At 46.6% G+C, this 17,956-nt stretch overlaps 1 protein-coding gene and 1 pseudogene across 2 annotated transcripts in view; both read right to left on the bottom strand.

Annotated features, from left to right (window-relative positions):
- The window catches only part of BOLL (boule RNA binding protein), a 1,219,536-nt gene that overhangs the window by 635,100 nt on the left and 566,480 nt on the right, over positions 1 to 17,956 (bottom strand). The gene's annotated exons all lie outside the window — the stretch shown is intronic.
- LOC146857977 (U6 spliceosomal RNA) lies at positions 6,343 to 6,438 on the bottom strand (annotated as a pseudogene).

The raw sequence follows: 17,956 nt of genomic DNA, 5'->3' as shown, positions 1-17,956 counted from the left end.
AAGCTACAGCTGTGACATCAGGGCAGAGGGCGTGCCGATTTTCAATGTCATGAAAATCCACGACCTGGAGAGGGACGTCCGCTGCCCTCTGCTCACGAAGCCGACTCGAACCTGCAGACTTATCCTCGCCTGCCCGGCTGACTTCCGGCGGAGACTGACACCCATCTTCTGGGCTTTCGGCTTGGACCGTGGGACTGGAGCGCTCGTCTGTTCCTGGGTCTGCGGCGGCCACGGCGTGTTTGGGTCCGCATGGCGATCTGTCCCCTTCGGCCTGTTCCTGCGCTGACAACGCTGGGCTGAGTCCACCGACAGAGGTGCCTGCTCCGATCCGGCGGCCGGTGACTGAGGCCTGCCACGGGGAAGGGGCTGGGAGCTCTGAGCCCCGACATCACAGTGGGGCAAAAGGAACACAGGGAGTGGAGCGCCACAGGTACGATCGCGCATTCGGCATTGTAAATGCCGACAATCTCGGCTCAGGTGGGGGGGGGGGGAGGGAGAGGGTCACGCTTACAGGCATAGTCCAAAAGCGGCCTCCGATGTGCAGCGAAGGCCCGGGCCGAATCTGGCAAGTTGCAGAGCGATCCTCGATCTCAGCTCAGATGCAGAGGCCAGGGGCCAGAAAGCAGGAGTTAGAGTCAGAAGGCAGTAGCAACTTCTCCAGGTCTGCTGAAAGTGGCAGGGTGCTGTGTCACACAGGAACCGGGGGATCCACAAGGGGCCAGGATGACCAACGAGCCAAGGCGATCAGCTCAGTTGGCAGCCCACCCTGCCGTGCCAGGCGTGGCACAGCCGTGTTTGTCCCCTGGGACGCAGGGGGACAACGTTGTGCCCGCCGATGTTCCCGCCCCCTGCTTCCACCACGCCGATATATCTTCGCTTCCTTGGGCCCCAGGCGTGCTTCCTGCTACTACTGAGAGGTGCTGTGGGGCTCTGGCCATCTGCGGTGAATCTCTGGAGCCCACAGTCGCTCTCGCCCTTGGCTGCCTGGGGGATCTTGGCTCTTGCACTTCCGACGCCGGAAGCTGTCTGCTCTCGCTCTGAGGACTGGTTTGATTTGGTGGCCCCATTCTGGAATCTTGCTCCACACGCTGATGTTGGGGTGGATGCCTCTTGAATGACTTCAGGTTCCCGGTTCTTGGCATTTCAAATAAATCTAAAATGGCCGTCCGCCTCCCTGGAACTTCTGGGTCAAGTGCAAGATCCCCTCCACTACTAAGGATTCCTCCCTCTCTCTAAAATGGCTGCCCCCTGCTCTTCTCTTGATTAACTGGGTAGATTGTTTCTTCCTCCTACTCCTTTACCCTATCCCCTTACCCTTCCTTGCTCCATTCACCTGTCCCCTATGTTCTTTGAATGCTTTTCTTGAAATTTATGTAATTTGTAACTGATGTAAAATTGTAACATTATGGTTCCTCATGTAACACGCTAGCTCCTATCCCCTCTCCCCTGAATCTCTCCCCTTGCCTGCTACACCGCCTAGCTCCCTGTCCTTTGTGTCCTTTGACTAAGCACTCCTTCTCCCCTTGTTGGGGAAAGATCCAATATTTATACTCTGGAGTCTCAGCGAACCCGCTGAGAGAGCCCACAGCGCCAAGGTAGCCACTCACAGCTGAGGTATGGTATGGCACCCCTTGCCAAAGCACTCCCTCTCTCCTTTTTGGGGAAGGATCCAGTATGTAGGCCTTGGAGTCTCAGAGACCCCTCTGAGAGAGTCCACTGTGTAAAGGAAGCCTCTCGCAACGGAGATGGGGAAATTATACCACTTCCCTTAGGATCACAGCTTACTGGAATTTGGACGCAGCTTTGACTCGTCTACCGGTTTGTGTCCCCGTCGCCCTCCCCCTCCTCTTTCCATGCTGTCTCTCTCACCCTCCCCTCCTATTTCCCTCCTTCATTCTCTGTCTACTTCCCCTGCTCCTACCCCCCTACACTGAATCTCTCCCCTTGCCTGCTTTTTCCCTTACGTATATGTGCTTATTGTTTATCACAGCCTTTTCAAGTAACTATGTTGCCATGCTCTAAAACTATGTAACCTTTGTAACGATGTAGCCTGCAACTATGATCTGATACTCATGTAAAGCGCTATGATACCTCCGGGTCTAGCCAGCGCTATATAAAACCTTTAAAATAAAATTAAAATAAAATAAACAAGCATTTGCAATGCAATAGGTCTCGCATTTGCGAGAGTTTGTGCTATTGACATTGGAAATGACACTGCCTTTTATTTATGTGTTTTGAAAACCTGCAAGTGGTGCGCGTAAACACACACTTTGCAGGTTTTCGTAACGCATACATAAAAGGCATTGTCATTTACAATGCCATGTTGCATTGTAAATGCTTTGGGCACGTTCACGCTACATAAAACTGCTATAAATATAAATAAATACTATAACATTGCTGTGCCCCTTACCGTGGCTGCAGGGTATGCAGTGCTGTGAGCATGGTAGCAGTGCTGTGCTGTGCCCGTGCCTGCAGGGTGTGCAGTGCCCCTTACGATAGCTGCAGGGCATGCAGTGCCACCCCACGTGTTCCCAATCTGCTGCTCTGGTCCGGGGCTGGGCTCTGCCGGCCTCTGGTTCATGGGGATCTTCAAAGAGAACCTGCTCTTCCAGTCCAGGTCTCATTAGCCACCAGTGAAGGGGGGTTGGGCAGGGGCGGTGTTAAATACCCCTGTCTGCGGGGGGGGCTTGTGTTTACTGCCGGAGAGGAGGCACAGGGACAGAGGAGCAGCTGGAGACAGGGGCCACTGGAGCACACGTACCGAGATTACAACTTCAGTGCAGTGGGTTTAAGGCACCATTGTTTGCGGAGCTGTGCATTTCCACATGTGGTTTTATACTGGAATGGAAGTCACTTGTGCAGCGCACTGATGTCCTAAGAGTGCTTTGGCGCTAGACACATATATATTTCATTTATTGTTACCTGCCAGAGCTTTTTTTACTGTTTATCACAAAAGCAGAAGGGGCCTGATAGAGGGAGAAACAAAAATTAAGACGTGACTGCTGAAAAGCGAAAGTAAATACCAACGGTTGTAAATACAGCACGAGGGACTTGGTAAAGACAGGTTAACAAGCAAATGTTGGGGCATGTATTGTTGCGGTAGGGTGGTGTATCACAAAAGCACACCAGTGAAGGGGGGCTGGACAGGGGCGGGTGTTAACTATCCCAGTCTGCTGGGGCTTGAGTTTACTGCCGGAGAGGAGGCGCAGGGACAGAGGAGCAGCTGGAGACAGGGGCCACTGGAGCACACGTACCGAGATTACAACTTCAGTGCAGTGGCTTTAAGGCACCATTGTTTGCGGAACTGTGCATGGTTTCCCATTGAACCATTTCTCTGGAAGGCTTAACACTTGGAGAAATATGGAATGCCTTCAGCAGTCTACGATGTCCAAGCAAAAAAGATATATAAGCCCCCATGCCCCATGTATTCCCACAGTCCCCTTGTACAGCGCTCTGTTGCTAGCAAGTGGAGTCTGTGCTTTAGAAATATCAAAATATGCACACATAGGATACACAGATATAAAATGTGCACTGGTTTCATGACACACTCACAATATCACAAAATCTGGTCACCCTACTTCGGGGTGAAAAAAATCCTTAACTCTGCAGCAATACCACCTTGACTGTCTTTGATGTAACGTCAAAGACACTCGTTATAGTTCTTTCACAGTCTCATCGTTTCAGAACGGAAACATTTTCAATAGTATATACAACAATGCCAAAGTTGTTGCTTATTTATCTTATGCATTTAACAACCATTGACAAAGCCATTAGTCCTGGCTTGTTCTAGGTGGAATGTTACTTGTATTGTTTTTCTGGATGCAATAAACGCAGCAAAATACCAGTTGGGGGCAAACTATGTTAAATTCTGATTTTTAAGCAAACGTGTTTAAGCCACGCCCTTGATTACATTGGCCACGCCCCTTTGAGACCCTTCGGTTTTTTTCATCCCACTTACAAGTCCTGCACAGGGCTACTGAGAATGGGCCATTTAAACCTACAGTTAAGCTGTGCTCTGTTCATGGACAGTTTTGTAGTACTGTCCGGGCAAGAAATACATAAGATACTGGACTGAGCTGGAACCAGTCACTAGGTACGGAAGGAATACTTTGGTGAGACTTGGTGCTTTCACCCTAATGAGGTGTATCAATGGACACGATCAGAGTTAACCTTCCTGTGAGAAGCGGCTGGTTTTAGCATAAATATCTCATCTTACAGCTTCCGTACTAGCCTCTCGACTCGTGTATTCTTTAGATCAAACGTCCTGCGTGGGAAAGAGCATTTATTTCTAGCTTAGTAAAAGCAACACGTGTTTCTTCACGGACAAAGTCGTGACCCTAAACATATGACGACACAAAAAGGCGGCGAGCACAGAATGGCCGTTTCCCATTGGGACACGCTGTGCTTGCTCACGTCAGCTGCCCCGGGGTATTGCGACATAATATGCTCAAGCTGGAGCCCGCTGGAGGATAAAATGCACCTAAGAACACAGGAAAAGGAGTGGAGCTTTTCTCGGGCAGAAACACTACCCAGAAGAGAAGGGTGACTAAAAGAGAACTGGAAAGGGTGCGCCCAAACACGGGCAAGGAACGAAATAGCATATTCTATGTAGCAGATGTGTGCGTACCGTACTGTCTACATGCCCAGCTCTAGTTTAAACAGGATTGGGAAGCAGATCACGGCTCTGTATAACTAGGAAGCAGGCAACCTGTATAGCGACATAAAATGCTCAAGCTGGAGCCCGCTGGAGGATAAAAAGCACCTAAGAACACAGGAAAAGGAGTGGAGCTTTCTCGGGCAGAAACGCTACCCAGAAGAGAAGGGTGACTAAAAGAGAACTGGAAAGGGTGCGACCAAACACGGGCAAGGAACGAAATAGCATATTCTATGTAGCAGATGTGTGCGTACTGTACTTTCTACATGCCCAGCTCTAGTTTGAACAGGATTGGGAAGCAGATCACGGCTCTGTATAACTAGGAAGCAGGCAACCTGCTAGGAAAAGAAACAAGCGGAAGTGATCGCGTTTCGATCAAACATCAAAGCGGCAAAAGTGAAAGTAATCGAGCAGAGCATCAAAGGGCTGGGTGAGAAGGGAGGGGGGAATGCAATGAGCAGAGGAGCAGCTGTGCACGTGCATGTGATCGTGCACTCAAGGTTTAGGCCAGCCAAAAGACTGTGGGTAGCACTTTGAAAATCCCACATATAAAATGTCTCTTCGAGCCTTTGGCTCGCGAGACCTAAAAATGAATAAGGTTGGATTTCGGGCGCTTACACAATGGCCCTGGGAGGAGTTCACAGAACTCCATTCATTTCAATGGCAGGGGGCGAGGCAGGCTGAGAAGGAGAATGAAGTAATGGGTGGTAACAATTTAAACTCATCACGAGAGGGGGCGGGCTGTAGGAGGGGTGCAGCCGGATTCTGTCATTATTCCTCGTGTCTTAATGTGCTTTCACTTTTGAAAATGTTACTCATGAAGCAGAAGCTGTGCCTGAGCCTTTCTCTGTGGACACCTCTCTCATCTTGTTCGACGCAATACAGGCCCATAAGAATACAGGTTAGCACCCATGTTCCCTTTAACTGCTATTACATGAGCCCCCTGGCTGCATTAGAGAGTTCAGCTAGATTCAGGCACCAGGTTAAGCGATTTGCCGAGAATCACATCACAGGATATAGAGTCTGCACCAAGACTCGAGCAGGACATTGTGCTTTTTTTTCTCTCTCTAACCTCTGTTTCACTTCGTGCACAGCCTGTGTTTTTCTCTTTCAGCAGTGCACACCCCATGCCTGTGTCTTGTAGTGTTTACCCCATGTCTGTCTCTGTCTCTTCAGAGCACATTGCGCGCCGGTAGCGGTCTCTTGTTACTTGTATTATCAGAAGGGGCTTAAAAATCCCAAGCTGCAAAGTGACGACTTAAGATAAAATCGAGGGGAGGAATCACACGTGGGCCTCTGTGGACACCAGGCGCTCACAAACAATGAACATGGCAAACATTCACCCCAGAGCAGCACAATCAGCAGAACATCTCCAATATCCCGCCTTTGAAAACATCCTGCGTCAATAGTATACCTAAAAACACACCGATGGGAATATAAGAATAAATTTAACCCTTGGTGACACTGTCGACCAAATCTGCTGAATTTGAAAAAAACATACAGTATCAGTCATGAAATAACTACTCTATTTATATTCTTATGTTATATCTCGTCTTTGCAAGTGTCACAATACCACAAGCAAATATTTTAAAAGGAAAGTTGTAGCTCCTCTTTTCGTGTCAAAAGGACGTAATTATATTGGACGGCCGTTATGCAGCTCAGTCATACAGTGATACTTAATTGATGATAAATATCGGAAAATGTTCACAAATTTGGTGTCATCCTTGCGCAGGGGCCATGCTAATCCCTGTATGGTTCCAATGAAGTCTAATTTTCAAACAATTTCTTACTAAGAGTGTCTACATCAAAGTAAAAACTGTGGGTATTACGCTTGTGGTGCTTTCCTAACAAAATAAACTAAGATTCTTTAAAGAAAAAAATGTGGACGTAGAAAAAAAACTACTTTACGTCAATTGCATCGCAGGTGCACTATGGGTATGCAAGTTTTAAAAATGACATCCCTGCCCAGGCTGGTCGTACTGCTCAGCTGGTAAAACGTGTGACTGCAAGACCTATAGAAAGAACTATGGAGGAGATTAACTTCCGTTTAATTGTCATGGTGATGTTTAATACATTCTCAGGGAACCAGTTGAAAGTGTCTCACTGAACTGGTTAATGTCCCGTTTTGCTGGTTAATTGTACCTGGTGAATCTGGTTAATAGTGTCTCAGGGAAATGGTTAATAGATACTACTGCATTATAGTGATTCTCAAGAAACTCTTGAATAGTGCCTCAAGATATTGGTTAATGGTGAATCAATTAACTGGTTAATATATTCTGATAGAACTTGTTACAAGTACAACTAAGTGTCTCAAGAAACTGGGTGACAGTGTCTGAGAAATCTTGCTAATAGTGTCTCACAGAATATGCAAAGTTCTGCAGAACCGGTTATTAGAATATCGTGCAATTAGTTAATAGTGTCACAGGGAATAGTTTAATAGTGTGTCATTGTTACGCAACGTAACACTTATTATCACCTTTTACGCCTCACCACTTTCATATGTCACCAGCCGCCTGTGCAACATGGCTGCAAGTTTAAAAAAAAAAAGGTGTTATAGCGTACTCAACACTGGCCGTATCCTATCGCTTTTTTTTTTACTTTTCGCCATGCTGCACAGGCCAGCACAATTCTATGTACATTATATGTACAAGATAGCAAAAAACTGACAGAGTCAAAAAGCTCTACTATTGGCTTCCTCAGTCTTTTCAAAGATCCGTTGGCTCTGCAAATGCTTGTTTTTTTCACCTTCGAACTCTAAATTCAGATCCCGACAATTCACGTTTTTCATATCTATACATATGTGCTCCTGAACACTTTCAGAGAGAAGGTAACCACTGCTTCAAGACCACAGTAGTAGCAGTAGAATGCCATATCACTTACGTTGTTCACTTTTTAGGTCGCGTCTAGCGTTGCAGCGTGCAAAGTGCTCTGTGCATTATAATTATAATTGTGCTGGGGCATTCAACGACATTGTCAAACCAAGTACCACAGTTAGGGATGCAAACAGGAAGTGCACAGTATTTAATCTAAAACGCGTTAAAATCTGTGTTGAGGCTTTAAATCCATAGGAAAGTAGTTCGGGCCCCTCGCTGTCAGTAAATCAAAAAGTTCTGGCAACTCCAGCAAATAAAAAAGCATTTTTAGGTCTAGCATTCGAGATATCTTGTATATACTTTAGTGGATACTTTATCAGAGGTCAGTAAAATACCAGAATCACTTTAGAATTCTCTAGTTTCCAGTCCATATAAACTGTCTTCCACAAACACCCGTAGACAATAATATTTTTTTCAAATCTTGTATTTTCAGTGATATGACCTCCGAAGGCCCTGCTTTTATTTATTTTTGGACTATACCATTTCCTGCTGAAAGGCAATATTTCTCTCCATGTGTTCCCATACCTGCCGTGTCACGCAGTTTGGTGCTTAATTTCCATCCATGTTAAAGAACAGTAAATGTTTCAGCACCCAGGCTAATGTGCTGCATAGCTAAATACATATAAGGTCCCAAAGGTGAGACCGTTTGCATTGCAAATGCTTGTTTAATAGGGTTAGTCAGCTGTACATAATGTCTTCTGTGTTATATATACAGTGACCAATATACTTATAACACTTTTTTATTAAAACTTTTTAACATGCTGCACAGTAGCCATGCTGCCCTCCAACAAATCTTAAAAACATTGGCAGAGCCAATAGCTCTGGCTAAACACTTATAAGGTCCCAAATGCGAGACGCTATGGCAATGCTTTTTACTGAGAAGAGACTAGTACCCCCATTGGCATGGACAGGGTTTCACACTGGCAACTCAACTGACAAAATTCCTGTATGGGACTCCTCAAGTTTGTACTTCAAGGTATCAAAATATTTGCTACATTAAACCCAACGTGATGTCCAAGTTGAATTTAATGTCACTTTTAAATATGAGGCAACTTTAGAAAGTTGCCACTTTGATACTCAGGCTTTCCAGTGGCCATTTACAGCCACAAGACTCCCTTCCTGGAGAGAAGTGTGACTGACTCACAGGAGTGGCAACAATAGATGCCTGATATGGAGGAGGTGTTACCTCTCCCTGGCAGGAGCCCAAAAGGCTTAAACAAGCTTCAAAGGGGAAGCAGCCTTTGAAAGGCAAATGGTGAACACACACATGAGAGGCTGCTCTTTTGTTCAGGTAGACAGGTTGCCGCCAGTGACCGAGAAGGGACACTAGTTACCAAACTGTTTTTCTGTGGGCATGTAGCTCTCAGGTAGCCACACATCTAGCATGCGTTAAGTAACAATGGGGCAACCCGAAAAGCCACTGGGCCTGGGTAGATAATGGTACAATAAGATAATGTCCCAGTGGAACGAAAGATAGATGTGTACAAGAGTTAATCTGTTGTATATGAACAAAGTCAAGCACCACTATACAATCTAACAACCAAATGAGTGTGATTTTATTTCATCACGACATTGAAGTTAATCAGTTTATATACAGTAGAATACAATTCATCAGAGGGTATTTTCCGAGCAAAAAGATGCACAGAAAATTGAGGTGGTAAGTGCATGGGAGGGATTGTGATGAAGGACAGTTGTACGTATATATACACATCAATAAACATAATTACAGATATAAATTCTCTGTTATACATGTCTGACAATACAAGCAAAGGAGAAATGTCGATGTTTCAACCCCACACATCTAGCTTAGGCTATCAAGCTCCACACATCGAGAGAAGGGTTCAGTCACCTTGGGAGCAGGCAGAATAGTGCACTCTGGGATAGCTAGATGCCACCCATTGCAGGAAGTCGTCATCAGGTGGGGTAGCCCATTGGCTGGTAACTGCCACATTCCTTGAGGGCACTTTCCGGGCATAAATATGGCACTCAGACCTCAGATCACATCTGGACTGGAAAGAAGAACTGCCCTCCTGGATCTGGCAAGAGAGGATGCACCAACTCCTGGACTACACTTACTGATCCTTGGACTAGCAAAGAGAGGACTGTGCCTGTGGTGGTTGGCTCATGGAAAAGTATTCTCGGAGCAGACAGAAGAGAAGGAAAAGTCGTCTCTGAGCCCCAGACGGAAGAGAAGAAACTTCAAGACCTCCCGTTACAGTGACAGGACCATAAAAAATTAAGAAACCAGCCTTGGAAAGTCAGTAGCCACAATTGTTTGATCACCACTGACTGTCGACGTGCAGTCAGAGATACAGTCCTAATGCTCCAAAGTTGCACCAGAGTCTGGCCGACCCAGAGAGTCATCAGAGTGCAATTTGGTCGCCAGAGGAGGACACTAACCCTCAGCAAACTGAACTGCCGGTTTAGCTCTGACTGAAGACCAGTATTATAGTGGCAGCTGGACTTTTGCTGGACCCATCAGGACTTCGAGGGACATTGACTCCTGTGACCAAAATTCCTCCACCAAGACCATGGAACAAGGATTACCATCCACTCCGTCAACTGCACATCATTCTCGGACTCATTTATCCCTTGCATCAGACCTATTGAAGTCTATGGCGGTTCGCCCACAGACACTGGAACAGAGACTGCCTTGGTGACAACTTTACTGCCTTTCAGCTCCTTACTGGCCTCCTTAATTTGCTCCCTGCCGGAGCTGGTCATCCAAAGTGGGTCAAGTACCTGAACAGAGCTCTTTAAAAATGTAACAAATTTTATGATAACCGCAGTACTTATCAACGATTGTTTCCATTTTGAGTGAAAATATGTGATTTAGGTTTTACTCAATCTATATTTCAAGCACCCTCTGGTACATTTTGTTCATTTCGGTGTCTAAAAATTCTTTAAAAAAAGATCAATTTTTATAAATTGGTGTCAGATTTCTTTCAGGATGTGTGGCTTCTAAATGCTTTGCACTTGTTTAAACCTAACTGCTCGAAGCCACAGCTACCCAGGGTTGAGCTAAGGTTTAACAAACTGGCCTGACTTGACCCAAGTTGGTGAATTACTGGGTGAGTTCACACAATAGAATCATTTAATATACCACTTTCCTCATGCCTCCGTTGGAGGACTTTGGTCAGGACATTTGTGCTGACTTCGAAGGTGGGGAGCTGAAGGTTGAGAACTTCGGCCGTCCTCCACATGACCACCACAAAGGAGGCACTTTCTTCAGTGGCAGGATCTGGGGGTGAGATGAAGTCGTTATCAGGAGAGGTGTCAAGACCAACTGCAACCTGGAAGTCATCATACCAGTTTTCTTTGTGGCAGGGTTGGCGAATTTCATATCCTTCATCATAGTTTTTATCGGAGTATGTCCAAAAACAATAAATGTAGTGTACAGGACCTACACTGTGGTGGCTGAACATTAAGCGTAGGTACTATGCGTGGCCTTTTGAGGTTAGAGTGATGATGAGGCAGTGTCAGAGCACAATAGGTTGTGCCTCGTCTTCTGGCGTCAATGGCATTGGCATCGGCTTACCGGGAACCAGCATGGAGCCAGAGGTGGGGTCAGCTAATGCACCAGTGGAGCAGTGATGGCAGCGAGGGTGAACCTGCCGGTGGTATCCCAGATGGAGAACCTTTTGGCTCAATGGTTTGCCAAAGGGAGTCAAAATGGATCATAAGAGCCAGAGCATGGCCTCACGGAACTCTTGGATCTCCCCCAATGTAGCAGATGGTTCCCAGAAACTCTGGTTGTGGCAGAACAAGTGCCGCGATGGACTGACATCGATTGACTTTGGAAGCTAAATCAAGTGGCATGGTGCCTTCTCAGGTGTATGAGAATGGCAGGAAGGGTCTGGTTCCTGCTTGGATTGTTTATGTTTTTTGTTCAGGTTATCCAAAAATTTGGAGCTCGACAATGATTGACCTCAAGATTGACTTCGGGACCAGGAAGGGGCAGAGGTCGGCGTGGAGACTTCCGATGCTTGGAGCCATAGTTACGCCTCACGATCCCGTATTGCCTTCGGGTTCATCAATGGGCAGTCTCTGCAGGCCTTAGAGCCGTGGTAACCACAGCTAAACCTGATGAGGGTCATCATATACATTTGTTTGCAACAGTTCTTACAAGGTTTAAAGTATGTCGTCTTGGGAGGTGACATGTCAATTGCACACTGTGTAATTTTGAGGTAAACTGGTCTAGAAAAAGACGAGCGGTAGCTCCGTATCCGCATCTTGTGGTAGAGAACGATGTCATTTCTGGTGCGAAACAGCTCAGTGCAGAACCGGGCACGTCACATGCGGTGCAGATGCTGCCGACACAGAGCCGATCGATGCCACCTACTGGCGCTCAGAACTACTGTTCAAAAGTTAACAGATTCTAGTCTGATGCCTGGGGAATTTGAAAAGGTGAGGAATCAGAGGTTAGAGTATCTATTAGAAAGAAGTTCACTTACACAATGAAGCCCTTGGAAGGCATAGGGTGTTTATATAGCATGTATCTATTATGTGGAACAGGCGAAATTGGTCTCAGCATCGTACATTTGCAGACAGAAAGAGTATGTATCCGAGGTAAAGTAACCTGTTAGTTGTATTTATTCATTATCTACAGTGCATGTGGGGTGTTGGGAGGAGCCTTTTCCATGTTGCTAAAGTTTTAAAGGAGAGGAGTATGTAATTAATATTTGCCTAGCCTGTAGTACAGGTAAGTTTCAATTCTATTAAGGACACAGACGCGAGGATTATGCCTTCTTTCTTCACTTTATTACTTCAGCAGCCATTTTAAAACCCAACATAAACTACTTTTCCCAAAAAGTTCAGACCACAAGTCCTTCTTCTCTGCCCCCAGTCCTGTACCAACTTTGTCCTACTACTCTATTCACTCCACTTTCTTCACGCGAACAGCTCAAAAACTAACTTCATGCATCCTGTTTGGACCCATCAGTCCCTGCCAAAAAACAGGCATCGCCAGAAAACCATTTCTAGGAGGAATGGATCAAAAACAAATTCACCAAAAAGTAGATTGCTATGCAAAGCATAACTACAGGTACAATTCAACATTGAAACATAATTTCCATTCAACCATTAAATTGAGTTACCAGAATGGGTAGTGTCCGCGTCCTTAGTGGTCGCCGGCGGTATAATACTCGCCTCCGTGTCCTTAATAGAATTGAAACTTACCTGTACTACAGCTAGGCAAATTTTCATTCTATGCCAGAACCGAAGGTTCAAATTATGCCAGTTTAAAGCTTGTCTACTACCAACTGCACTACTTTAAGGACTGGCTTAAAGTAAAATCTCTTAAAGGTACAGTCCGAGGACTATTGCGCATCAGGTCTTCCAAACGCGCTCCGAGTGAAAATGCCTTTGAGGCCATCACTCCGCTAGTTGAGTGAGCACCAAACACCTTCTGTATTAATCCCCGCTTCTTGCATTACCCAAGGCACTCATCTGGCTAAGGTTGAAGAAGAAACCACCCTGAACGGTTTTCATAATGCAATAAGCAGTTGCCTCTTGCCCAGAGGGCGGACTTCCTCAGTCAATTCCTTGTGCACTTGGAGGCACTGTACCACACACAGCTTGGAAGATACCCGGAAGGCCGGGTATGAGAATCCTGGTATTGCACACGGTCCTTCTGCTGACTGTAAACAAAACCCCATCCGGGGAGAACACTCTAGCCGAGAGGACCAGGGCCCTCACTTCTGACACACACCTGCAAGAAACCAGGCACAACAGCATCACCAATTTAGCCAAAATCTCCTTGTGCGATGAAAAACGATTCGGCTGCTAGGATAGGAAAAGGTTCAACACTAAATTCACATTCCACAATGCAGAGTAACGTGGCTTCGGCGGAAGGGATAGACAAATCTCCCTAAGAAGCCTGAAGACAAATGGGTGCTCTCCCACCAGTGACCCCTTAACGCACACAAGATTGCACCCTGTCTTCTGTCCAGCACTACACCGCGAACGACCCCGCCAGGAGCTCCAGGCAATTTATGTGCAAGGATTGTTCTTGTATGGACCAAGCTCCACCTGTGGAAAAATCTCTGCATCTGGCACCCCAACCTGAACGGCTGGGGTTGCACTCAATTACAACATCCTGGGCGGAGCCGAAGATTGCTCTCCCGTTCCACACCTTCATGTGGGTGAGCCACCAAACAATCTCCTCTTTCACTTACACTGCCAGCGGCACGGATTGAGAATAAGTCAGCCCCTTTCTGAGATGGTGTGTCTTGAAGCACTGAATCGAACAATAGTACAAGGGGCCTGAAATGATGGCCTGAACTGAGAAGAAAAGGCCTACTAGGCAAGTGTGACGGGACCAAGGAATAAGGGCCGAGAGGAACGTGCGTTTAGGTTTTCTTTATTGAAGTGCGTTATTCATATTGTTCTCTTGTCACAGCAATAAGGTAATGGGGAACATTAGTGAATTCTTCCATCTTTCCTTCCTTCTTGGGAGGATGTCTCTGGGAGTCTTCACCTTCAGATCTCTCAGGCGCATCAAAAAGAAATGAAGAGAAAAGAAAAGAAAACAAGGAACCGATTAAGACCAGTGTCTGGAGTTTCTTTATATTTCGGGAGGGAGTGAGGGGGAGCTTCATCACCTTAAACCCACAAAACGAATCCACCACTCGTGAGGGACGGGGAGTGAAAGCGGGGAGTGAAAGCGGGTAGTGATTAGCTCTTTAAGTTGCACTGGTACCCAACCTCCCCCTTAGTGCCCTTATGCAAGCACGTACCTTAGTTAGCCACCCTCCTTCAGGAGCGTGGCTTTCTCCTGCGCGGTGTCGTTGGGGTTCCTTCCTGTCTTGGGCGACTTCGGTCTGGTCCTGGATGGCTCCGGCTTCGATGCTGAATGTGGAGCGGGTGCTCTCTTCCTCTCTCCCACGCATGCTGGCGCTGGAATCGGGGCTTCTCTACACAGGGCTCTCTGCTGGCATCCGCTTCCGGCTTTTCTTTCTCTAGCCCGTACTCCGATAGGCTCTTTCCGGGACAGGTGGTTCCAGTTGAGGGCCCCCATTGGTCCCATGAGCACGCTTAACGCGACGCACTCCTTGGGGGCGGGGTTTATGCTTCGTCCCCATTTGTTAAAGGGACCCAATCCTTCTCCAGCTAGGAACGGAAGAGACGGGAGGGAGTTGTTCTGAAAGAAGAAGGGCATTGCCTATCAGGTGAGGCGGTCTCCCGTTCTATGGAGTCTGATGGATTGTGACATCGCGACACCCCCACCCCCCACCAGAATTTTCCAGTTCGGGGAAAATGGGGACACAAAATCAGCGTTGCCGTTAGCAGTGCCCTTGCGATGCCGAACCTCAAAGCGAAACAGCCTGACGGAAAGGAACCACCTCAGAACCCTGGGTTTATTTCCCTTGTTGCGACTCATCCATAACAAAGGCGGATGGTCCGTATATAGAGTGAAGAAAGACCTCTCTAAGTAGTAGCGTAGTTTTTCCACAGCCCATTTAAGGGCGAGACACTCCTTTTCTATAGAGGGGTACTTGCACTCTCCGGGGAATGGCTTCCTACTTATAGGGATGCTCCTCGCCTTCGTCAGACAGCTGGGAGAGAACGGCCCCTAACCCTATGTCGGATGCATGCGTTTGAAGGATGAAAGATTTGTTAAAGTTGGGGGACACCAGGACAGAACGGGACCTAATAGCCTTTTTTAGGCAATGGAAGACTTCCCTAGCTTCTGGTGGGGGAGAAGAAAGGTCTTTGTTCTTTACGTCTTTTATTTAGTAGGTTCGTTAAGCCAGGTCAGAATACCCAGATATAAACCTGCGGTAATACCCCAGCCCTAACTTCTCTCTTGGTGGTGGGAAAAGGTGTTGCCATAATGGCTCTAATTTTCTCTTCCTGTGGCTCTATGACCCAGTTTCCCATAAGGAACCCTAGGTATTTTACTTTTTGGAACGGAATTCTGGATTTTTTTTGCATTAATGTGTAGTCCTGCCTTTTCGAGGGCGAGAAGAACCTGTTGAAAATGGACAAGGTGTTTTTCCCATGAGGGGCTGAAGATCACAATGTCATCCAGGTAGGCGAAGGTATACTGTTGGTGCCCTTGGAGGATTGTGTTCATAAGCCTTTGATAGGTGGCAGGGGCCTAGTGTAACAAAATGGGAGCTCGGTAAATTCGTAAAGTACAGAGGGTGTGGCAAATGCTGTTTTTTCTCAATCCTCCTTTCGGAGGGGAACCTACCAATAGCCTTTGGTGAGGTCGATAGTGGAAATGAATTGGGCCTACCCGAGCCTCTCTATTAGTTCATCGACTCGTGGGAGTGGATATGCATCAAACTTGGAGACAACATTGACAGCGCGAAAGTCTATACAAAAACGTATTGAGCCATTGGGTTTCAGGACGAGGATTATGGGCAAGGACCAGCTATTCCGGTATGGTCGTAGAACACCCATGGATAGCATGTTTTCTATTTCTTTATAGATGGCATGTCGCCTGGCTGCGGGGATTCGGTAAGGCCATTGCTTTATTACCACTCCGGGCTCAGTGGTTATAGAGTGCTTGACTAAGGACGTTCTACCATGTGAGTCAGAAAAGAGCTCGGAGAAGGGACGTAAGACGCCCAGTAATTCTGATGTTTTTGAGGCTGTGAGGTCCTGGTTGATGACCAGATGTTCAAGGGTAGAGGTGGGGCTCAGAGGGGGGACCTGTAAGAGATGTGTTGATTTGGGAGGGGGTCCGAACCACTTTTTTAATAAGTTGATGTGGTATCTTTGGGTTTTCCTTGGGCTGATTTGTAAGGTGTAGGTGGTATGCCCTATGATTGCTATTATTTTATAGGGCCCCTTCCAGTTGGTTTTCCCTTTGATCAGTGATGAAGGAAGCGACAGCAGCACCCAGTCACTGACCTGGAGCTGTCTACATTTTTTTCCTTTGTCGTAATAGGTTTTTTGTTTTGCCTGGGCTTTGCGTAATCAGGTATGGCGGTCTCCCGTTCTATGGAGTCGCGAAGGATTGTGACATCGCGACACCGAGCAGGCTGGCATAGAAATGTTTGGGGCTTGGCCATGGTCTGACACAGCCCATGCCTGACCTTCACCATCTTCCAGGTCGAAGGCTTGGGGTAGAGGAGACGGAGTCTATTGTGAACCCCAATAGGGTCGCACATTGAACCGGGGTTAGAAGGGATTTCTTTCTGTTTATAACTAATCCCAACCCCTACAGTAAGTTCACTGCTGCCTGTAAGTGTTGGTTCAGCTTGTTGAGACACTGGGCCAAGAGTATGACATCCAGTTAGAGTATCATCTGTATGCCCTGCGCCCGCTAGGAATTCCACTGCCTGCCTCAGGACCTTTGCGAAACACCACAGACCCGAGGATAGCCCAAAAGGCGAAGTAGTGACTCAAAGACCTGGCCGTCCCACCTGAACTGCAGGAAACAGTGGTGAGGAGGATAGATCGGGACCTATGGGACGCGTCTTTCAGGTCAATCCAGTTGAGTCGCGATATACCACCCATAAGTTAAAGTCCTTCAAGTTGAACACTGGTCTCCAGCCCCCGTCGGACCCTGATAGAGCTGAACAGGCCACCAAGATAAGTTATAGGTACCACTGACCCATAACCAACCAGTGTACTAATAGACACACTGAGAAGAACGGTAAGTACACTACTTCCCTACGCACGTCGCAGAATAGTTACATGCCACCTTTTGGTCCAGAAGAAAGACCTCCAACCCTACAGGGCACCAAAGGGGCTGAAACATGTCAACCACCCACATTTCTTGAGTAGGTGCTATGGAATAGTAGCCCTTCTATTTACGCACCACCTCAGTTTTTAGCCTTGCCCCATCCCCAACAGAAAAAAATCAAGCTTGAGGAATGGAGGTAATTTTAAACTCATCTCACTTTCACTCTCACCATCTCCAAACACTACTGTACACACCAGTTGGTCACCCTCCAGGTGGAGGAAAGCATAACTAAGATCCCATGATGATGCTTTTCACATAACTATCGAAGCGGACAATCAAGATATACCGCTCCTATGATTTTCACATGAATTAGTTTTTTTTTTTTTAGACGGTTAGAACCCTAGACCCTGGTAAAAACAGGACAAGTGATCCATTCTCCTTTGATGAATTGTTTTGTGGTCCGGTCTGGAGTGGCATTATGTAGTATGTGTGGAGTAGTATTATATGGTGTGTAATTATGTGGTATGGTGCTAAGTAGAATTTATTCTGTGCAGTGTAATTATGTGTTTTGGATTTGAGTGGATCTATGTGAAGTTTAAGTATTTGGCGTGAAATGTAGCTTGGAGTGTAATTATGTGTAGTGGAATTATATGGCTTTCTGTTGCGTGTAGTGTAATTATATGGTTTGCAGTGGAGTGGAATTATGTAGTAGAGTATTACGTAAAGTTTTATTTTGTGGCTTAAAGTTGAATTAAGTGTAGTTTTTGTACTGGTTTGTAATTATTTGGT

Source organism: Triturus cristatus, chromosome 3_2 (genome assembly GCF_964204655.1).
Source record: "Triturus cristatus chromosome 3_2, aTriCri1.1, whole genome shotgun sequence".
In the NCBI taxonomy this organism is placed as follows: Eukaryota; Metazoa; Chordata; class Amphibia; order Caudata; family Salamandridae; genus Triturus; species Triturus cristatus.
Note: the sequence above shows the minus strand (reverse complement) of the source record. Positions and strands in the feature narration are given on the sequence as shown.